Source organism: Saimiri boliviensis, chromosome 2, assembly GCF_048565385.1.
Source record: "Saimiri boliviensis isolate mSaiBol1 chromosome 2, mSaiBol1.pri, whole genome shotgun sequence".
NCBI lineage: Eukaryota > Metazoa > Chordata > Mammalia > Primates > Cebidae > Saimiri > Saimiri boliviensis.
In genome coordinates this window covers 109,087,783-109,096,850 of record NC_133450.1, presented here as the reverse complement: position 1 = coordinate 109,096,850, position 9,068 = coordinate 109,087,783, and the positions used below count along the sequence as shown (strand labels likewise).

Here is a 9,068-nt window from a genome sequence, read left to right as displayed (position 1 = left end):
TTGTTTCTTGAGATGGAGTTCTGATCTTGTTGCCCAAGCTGGACTGCAGTGGCATGATCTCTGCTCACTGCAACCTCTGCCTCCTGGGTTAAGTGATTCTCCTGCCTCAGCCTCCTGAGTAGCTGGGACTGCAGGCACACACCAGCCCACCTGGCTCATTTTTGTAGTTTTAGTAGAGAGGGGGATTCACCGTGTTGGTCAGGCTGGTCTCGAACTTCTGGCTTCAAGTGATGTTCCCGCCTCAGCCTCTCAAAGTGCTGGAATTACAGGCATGAGCCACAACCCCTGGCCATACTTATCTTTTTGTCCACAAAAATGACCAGCATTTCAATTTTTGTTTTGTTTTTCTTAGATGAAAAAAAACTGGTAGTTATAATTGGGGAGGACAATTTGCATTATGGGAATCTGGGCATCATGCCAAGTTCCATAATCTAAGTTGGTAAAAAGAAACTGGGGTTATGGGCTGGTGGGGTGGCACACGCCTATAATCCCAGCACTTTGGGAGGCCGAGGTGGATGGATTACGTGAGGTCAGGAGTTTGAGATCAGCCTGGCCAACATGGTGAAACCCCATCTGTACTAAAAATACAAAAATTAGCTGGGCCTAGTTGTGGGTACCTTTAATCCCAGTTACTCATGAGACTGAGCAGGAGAATCACTTGAGCCTGGGAGTGGGAGTGAGACTCTGTTTCCAAAAACACAAACAAAAAAAAAAAGCAAAAGTAAAATTGGGGTTATGAATCATTTGGTAAGGAATAATGGTCTTGTTCACAAACTTGTGATCCTTTTTTTGCAGGCTAGAAATCAACCCAGTTAGTAAAATAGTAGCAACAGCAGCCAAAAGGGAAGAGTATTTAAAATGCAGGAGGTGCTGGTCTAGGCACGTTCATGGATTACATTATTTAGCCTTGAGCATCATCTTACGAGTACATCCTCATATGGTTCCTATTTGACAGGTGGAAAAACTGAGGCACGGAGACCTATGTCATCTGTCCGGACTCACAGTGGTACTACATGGTAGTGCACGTGTCACCTGACATTATCTTGTGCACTATGCCTATCTAATTATTGTTTTTGAGACACAGTTTCCTTCTTCTCGTCCATGCAGGAGTGCAATCTTGGCTCACTGCAACCTCCACTTCCCAGGTTCAAGCGATTCTCCTGCCTCAGCCTCCCAAATAGTTGGGATTACAGGCATGTGCCACCATGCTTGGCGAATTTTATATGTTTATTAGAGATGGGGTTTCTGCATGTTGGTCAGGCTGGTCTTGAACTCCTGACGTCAGGTGATCCACCTTCCTCTGCCTCCCAAAGTGCTGGGTTTACAGGCATGAGCCACCACATCTGGCATTTTTTTTTTTTTGAGATGGAGTCTCACTCTGTCGTCCAGACTGGAGTGCCGTGGGATGATCTCTGCTCACTACACCCTCCACCTCCCAGGTTCAAGCCATTCTCCTGCCTCAGCTTCCTGAGTAGCTGCGATTGTAGGCACGTGCCACCATGCTAGGCTAATTTTTGTAATTTTAGTGGAGTCAGGGTTTCACCATGGTGGCCAGGATGGTCTTGAACTCCTGACCTCAGGTGATCCACCTGCTTCAGACTCCCAAAGTGCTGGGATTACAGGTATGAGCCACCTCACCTGGCCACTATGCCTATGTCATTGTATTTCTAAAAGGAAAGGGGAAAAAAATTGTACTTCCATCCTCACAGTAACTCCATGAAGGAAATAATATCATCCACCTTTCACAAATGAGAAAACAAAAGCTCCAGTTTTTTTGTTTTGTTTGGTTTTGTTTTTTCCTCCTGAGACAGTGTCTCACTTTGAAGCCCAAGCTTGAGGGCAGTGGCATGATCTTGGCTCACTGCAGTCTTGACCTCTGGGACTCAAGTGATCCTCCCACTTTAGCCTCCTGAATAGCTGGGACTACAGGGTGACACCACCACACCGCAATAATTTTTTGATTTTTTTTTTGTAGAGATGGGGTCTTGCTATGTTGCCCAGGCTGCTGTCAAACTCCTGGGCTCAAGCAATCCTCCCACCTCGACCTCCCAAAGTGCTGGGATTGCAGGCGTGGTTGCTCCAGCTTCTTTGTTTCCCAGGGCCACACTAAGTTGTTAGTGGCTGAGTCAAGAGAGTCCCGGGGGTCTACTTCAGCATTTTTCCAGCTAGACTACAGCCACTGTAATACCTGGAAGTTGTCTGACAGTGAAGTAAGATCGATTATTTGGGTGTGGAGCACAAACAGAGGAACCATCTCTTAGAAACCTTAACTCTCACATTCTGATGCGGCCAGGATGTTTTGTAGGAAGAGATTCCATAGCTCCCATCCACGACCAGTGAATAGGAATTAGGTACAAGGCGTGGTGCCTCATGCCTGCAATCCCTGCACTATCAGAGGCCAAGGTGGGCAGATCACTAGGTCAGTTCAAGGCCAGACAGGCAAATATGGTGAAACCCCAACTCTGGGCCGGGCACGGTGGCTCAAGCCTGTAATCCCAGCATTTTGGGAGGCCGAGGCGGGCGGATCACAAAGTCAAGAGATCGAGGCCATCCTGGTCAACATGGTGAAACCCCGTCTCTACCAAAAATACAAAAAATTAGCTAAGCATGGTGGCGCATGCCTGTAATCCCAGCTATTTGGGAGGCAGAGGAAGGACAATTGCCTGAACCCAGGAGGCAGAGGTTGTGGTGAGCTGAGATCATGACACTGCACTCAAGCCTGGGTAACAAGAGAGAAACTCCGCCTCAAAGAAAAAGAAAAAAAGAAACCCCATCTCTATGAAAAATACAAAAATTAGCTGGGTGTGGTGGCAGGTGCCTGGAATCACAGATACTTGGTAGGCTGAGGCAGGAGAATCCCTTGAACCCATGAGGCAGAGGTTGCAGTGAGCTATCATGCCACAGCACTCTAGCCTAGGTGACAGAGCAAGAATCAGTCTCAAAAAAAAAAAAAAAAAAAACAGACCGTTTTAGCTGTATATTCTGAAAAACTTGTCTAGCATTCAAAGCACGGACAGTTTTAGCTGTGTATTTTCAAAAAGGTGTCTCTACCTGCCATAGCACATGAAGTCTAAACGAGTGATCTGTGTCCCCTTGAGTTGAGCATTCTTTTAGTAAGAAAGGATTAAGTTCAATTTGAATTCTGGAAAACTGCTTCTCATCATGTCAATCAGCTGTCAGTTTGGTGTGTTAATTTCTAGGAGAGGTAATAGAGTCAATCCAAAACCAAAGGTGTATTCAAGTCCAGATTGACAAGGCAAACCAAGAAAGCAGGCACTGAGCTGGCAGAGGGATCTTTTCCCAGTGGGCCTTAAGGACCACATAAATCCCTGTGAAGGAATCAGGAAACAGAGACAGAAAGGGACTCACCTAAGGCTTGTCACATGAAAGTGCCTGGCAGACTGACTGGCAGAGGGCTGGAAATCAAATCCAAATCTTCGGACGTGTAATTTCACAGGGTGCACCGCCTCCCCCAGGACCAATGTGACACTTCAATGGCTTAACGAGAGCTGACGGGATGGATGTCAACATGAAAAGACACTAGATTCCATCGGACCTGTCTTAGGCCCATTGTCTCTAAGGAGAATGTGCCTGGTTCAAATTCTCACTTTGCTTCTCACCTGAGAGATGTGGCCTCAGTGGTCAATGGGAAATGAGCTGGTTTCAGTCACCAACCTCTCACTCATCACCAAGAAAAATTCCTTCAACCATACATGGATTGTGTTTTCAGGAGTGCTGGGCTTCATCCACAGTTTTGAGTAACATGCTAAAAGAGGAAAAAAGATTTGCTGCTCAGGAATGGAGACAGAAATACAGACACACACACACAGACACACACACACACAAACACAAACACACATACGTGACACAAAAAACACCCAAACACAGGCCGCACACACAACTGCTCGTGTTCAGCAAAATACTTATTGGTATGAGATGGGCTCTGAACCCGTCCATGCTCCAAAGGAAGACACACCTTTCGCTATTTCACCTGTCTATTCTCGTAGGGAATGTGAATAACTCTTTCAGACATGGCTCATGATGACAGGGACCACTCTCATTTCACCCTCAGAGGCAGACAAGAGGACTGCAAAGGACTCAGGTGTCGTCCCTGCTGACTAAAGAGGACTCCCATTTCCCCTCGAACCCAAAGGCACAGCAAAAGTAGCTTTCTCTTTGAAGAGCACAAAACTTTTCAAAATACACAGCAAAAACGGTCCCCACTTTAAGTGCTGTATCTTGGAAATAATACAAATACACCCCCAAACTCTGTTATTTTCAAAAAGACAAATACAACCATTAGCTATATCTTGGAAAATAATAATAATACACCCCAAGCTGTTTTATTTTCAAAAATACAAATACAAACCTTAGCTGTATATTGGAAAATAATACGAATACACCCCCAAGCTGTGTTATTTTCAAAAAAACAAATACAACCCTTAGCTGTATCTTGGAAAATAATACAAATACACTCCCAAGCTGCGTTTTTGTCAAAAATACAATTACAACCCTTAGCTGTATCGTGGAAAATAATAAAAATACACCCCCAAGCTGCGTTATTTCAAAAATACAAATAAAACCCTTAGCTGTATCTTGAAAAATAATACAAATACACGCACAGCTCTGTTATTATCAAAAATACAAATAAAACCCTGAGCTGTATCTTGGAAAATAATACAAATACACGCACAAGCTGGGTTATTTTCAAAAATACAAATACAACCCTTAGCTGTATCTTGGAAAATAATTCAAATACACCCCCAAGCTGTGTTATTGTCAAAAATACAAATACAACCCTTAGCATTATCTTTCAAAATAATACAAATACACCCCCAAGCTGTGTTATATACAAATACATCCCTTGGCTGTATCTTTGAAAATAATACAAATACACCACAAAGCTGTGTTATTGTCAAAAATACAAATACAACCCTTAGCTGTATCTTTGAAAATAATACAAATACACCCCCAAGCTGTGTTATTTTCAAAAATACAAATACAACCCTTAGCTGTATCCCGGAAAATAATGCAAATACACCCCCAAGCTGTGTTATTTTCAAAAATACAGCTACAACCCTTAGCTGTATCTTGGAAAATAATACAAATACACCCTCAAGCTGTGTTATTTTCAAAAATAAAAATACAACCTTTAGCTCATTCTTGGAAAATAATACAAATACACCCCAAGCTGTGTTATTTTCAAAAATACAAATACACCCCTTCGCTACATCTTGGAAAAAAATACAAATACACCCACAAGCTGTGTTATTGCCAAAAATACAAATAAAACCCTTAGCTGTATCTTGGAAAATGATACAAATACACCCCCTAGCTGCGTTGTTTTCAAAAATACAAATACAACCCTCAGCTGTATCTCCGAAAATAATACAAATACTCCCCCAAGCTGTGTTATTTTCAAAAATACAAATACACCACTGAGCTGTATCCTTGAAAATAATACAAATACACCCCCAAGCTGTGTTATATTCAAATACATCCCTTAGCTGTATCTTCTAAAATAATACAAATACACCCCCTAGCTGTGTTATATTCAAATACATCCCTTAGCTGTATCTTTGAAAATAATACAAATACACCCCCAAGCTGTGTTATTGTCAAAAATACAAATACAACCCTTAGCTGTATCTTTGAAAATAATACAAATACACCCCCAAGCTGTGTTATTGTCGAAAATACAAATAGTACCCTTAGTGGTATCTTTGAAAATAATACAAATACACCCACAAGCGGTGTTATTTTCAAAAAGACAAATACAACCCTTAGCTGTATCTTGGAAAATAATACAAATTCACCTACAAGCTGTGTTGTTTTCAAAAATAGAAATGCCACCCTTAGCTGTATCTTGGAAAATAATACAAATACAACCCCAAGCTGTGTTATTTTCAAAAATACAAATACAATGATTAGCTCTATCTTAAAAAGTAATACAAATACACCGCCAAGCTGTGTTATTTTCAAAAATACAAATACAACCCTAAGCTGTATCTTGGAAAATAATACAAATACACCCCCAAGCTGTGTTATTTTCAAAAATACAAATACAAACCTTAGCTGTATCTTGGAAAATAATACAAATAAACCCGCAAGCTGTGTTATTTTCAAAAATACAAATATAAACCTTAGCTGTATCTTTCAAAATATTACAAATACACCCCCAAGCTGTGTTATTTTCAAAAATACAAATACATCCCTTAGCTGTATCTTGGAAAATAATACAAAAACACCCCCAAGCTGTGTTATTGTCAAAAATACAAATACAACCCTTAGCTGTATCTTGGAAAATACTACAAATACACCCCCAAGCTGTGTTATTCTCAAAAATAGAAATACAGCCCTTAGCTGTATCTTTGAAAATAATACAAATACAACCCCAATTGTGTTATTGTAAAAAATAAAAATACAACCCTTAGTTTTATGTTGGAAAATAATACAAATACACCCAAAAGCTGTGTAATTTTCAAAAATACAAATACAACCTTTAGCTGTATCTTGGAAAATAATACAAATACACCCCCAAGCTGTGTTCTTGTCAAAAATACAAATACAACCCTTAGCTGTATCTTTCAAAATAATACAAATACACCCTGAAGCTGTGTTATTGTCAAAAATACAAATACAACCCTTAGCTGTATCTTGGAAAATAATAAAAATACACCCCAAACCTGTGTTATTTTCAAAAATACAAATACAACCCTTACCTGTATCTTAGAAAATAATACAAATACACCCTCAAGCTGTGTTACTGTCAAAAATACAAATAAAACCCTTATCTGTATCTTGGAAAATAATACAAATACACCCCCAGACTTTGTAATTGTCAAAAATACAAATACAACCCTTAGCTGTATATTGTAAAATAATACAAATACACATCATATCTGTGTTATTCTCAAAAAAACAAATACGACCTTTAGCTGTTTTTTGGAAAATAATACAAATACACCCCTAAGTTGTGTTATTTTCAAAAACACAAATACAACCCTTAGCTGTATCATGGAAAATAATACAAATACACCCGCAAGCTGTGTTATTTTCAAAAATACAAAACAAACCTTAGCTGTATCTTGGAAAATAATACAAATACACCCCGAATCTGTGTTATTGTCAAAAATACAAATACAACCCTTACCTGTATCTTAGAAAATAATAGAAATACACCCTCAAGCTGTGTTATTCTCAAATTTACAAATACAACTCTTAGATGTATCTTGGAAAATAATAGAAATAATACACCAAGCTGTGTTATTTTCAAAAATACAAAGACAACCCTTATCTGTATCTTGGAAAATAATTCAAATACACCCACAAGCTGTGTTATTGTCAAAAATACAAACACAACCCTCTGCTGTATCTTTGAAAATAATACAAATACATCCACAAGCTGTGTTATTGTCGAAAATACAAATACAACCCTTAGCTGTATCTTTGAAAATAACAGAAATACACCCACAAGCTGTGTTATTTTCAAAAATACAAATACAACCCTTAGCTGTATCTTGGAAAATAGTACAAATACACCCCAAAGCTGTGTTATTTTCAAAAACACAAATATAACCCATAGCTGTATCTTGGAAAATAATACAAATACACCCCCAAGCTCTGTTATTCTCAAAAATACAAATAGAACCCTTAGCTGTATCTTGGAAAATAATACAAATACACCCCCAAGCTGTGTTATCTTCAAAAACACAAATACAACCCTTAGCTGTATCTTGGAAAATAATACAAATACAACCCCAAGCTGTGTTATTTTCAAAAATACAAATACAACCCATAGCTGTACCTAGGAAAATAATACAAATAAACGCCCAAGCTGTGTTATTTTCAAAAATACAAAGACAACCCTTTGCTGTATCTCGGAAAATAATACAAATACACCCCCAATCTGTGTTATTTTCAAAAATACAAATACAACCCTTAGCTGTATCTCGGAAAAAAATACAAATACACAACCAAGCTGTGTTATTTTCAAAAATACAAGTACAACCACTCGCTGTATCTCGGAAAATAATACAAATACACCCCCAAGCTGTGTTATTTTCAAAAATACAAATACAACCCTTAGCTGTATCTTGGAAAATAATACAAATACACTCCCAAGCTGTGTTATTTTCAAAAACACAAATACAACCCTTAGCAGTACCTTGGAATATAATACAAATACACCGCCAAGCTGTGTTATTATCAAAAATACAAAAACAACCCTTAGCTGTATCTTGGAAAATAATGCAAATACACCCCCAAGCTGTGTTAGTATACAAAATACAAATACAACCCTTAGCTGTAACTTGGAAAATAATACAAATACACCCCAAGCTTTGTTATTTTCAAAAATACAAATACAAATGTTAGCTGTACCTTGGAAAATAATACAAATACAACCCCAGGCTTTGTTATTGTCAAAAATACAAATACAACCCTTAACTGTATCTTGTAAAATAATACAAATACACCCACAAGCTGTGTTATCATCAAAAATACAAATACAACCCTTAGCTGTATCTTGGAAAATAATACAAATACACCCCCAAGCTGTGTCATTTTCAAAAACACAAATACAACCCTTAGCTGTATCTTGGAAAATAAGACAAATACACCCCCAAGCTGTGTTATTTTCAAAAATACAAATACAACCCATAGCTGTATCTAGGAAAATAATACAAATAAACCCCCAAGCTGTGTTATTTTCAAAAATACAAAGACAACCCTTTGCTGTATCTCGGAAAATAATACAAGTAGCCCCCAAGCTGTGTTATTTTCAAAATGACAAATACAACCATTCGCTGTATCTCGGAAAATAATACAAATACACCCCCAAGCTGTGTTATTTTCAAAAATACAAATAAAACCATTAGCTGTATCTTGGAAAATAATACAAATACACTCCCAAACTGTGTTATTTTCAAAAACACAAATACAACCCTTAGCAGTATCTTGGAATATAATACAAATACACCCCCAAGCTGTGTTATTTCCAAAACTACAAATACAACCCTTAGCTGTGTCTTTGAAAATAATACAAATACACCGCCAAGCTGTGTTAT

The 9,068-nt window shown here is 38.6% G+C and overlaps 1 long non-coding RNA gene across 1 annotated transcript in view; it reads right to left on the bottom strand.

The window, feature by feature from the left end:
• The window catches only part of LOC141583635 (uncharacterized), a 53,427-nt gene extending 49,611 nt beyond the window's left edge, over positions 1 to 3,816 (bottom strand). Inside the window, exon 1 of the long non-coding RNA XR_012516390.1 lies at positions 3,621 to 3,816. This is a non-coding gene — a long non-coding RNA (uncharacterized LOC141583635). The remainder of the gene's footprint in view (positions 1 to 3,620) is intronic.
• Positions 3,817 to 9,068: the final 5,252 nt, after the last annotated feature.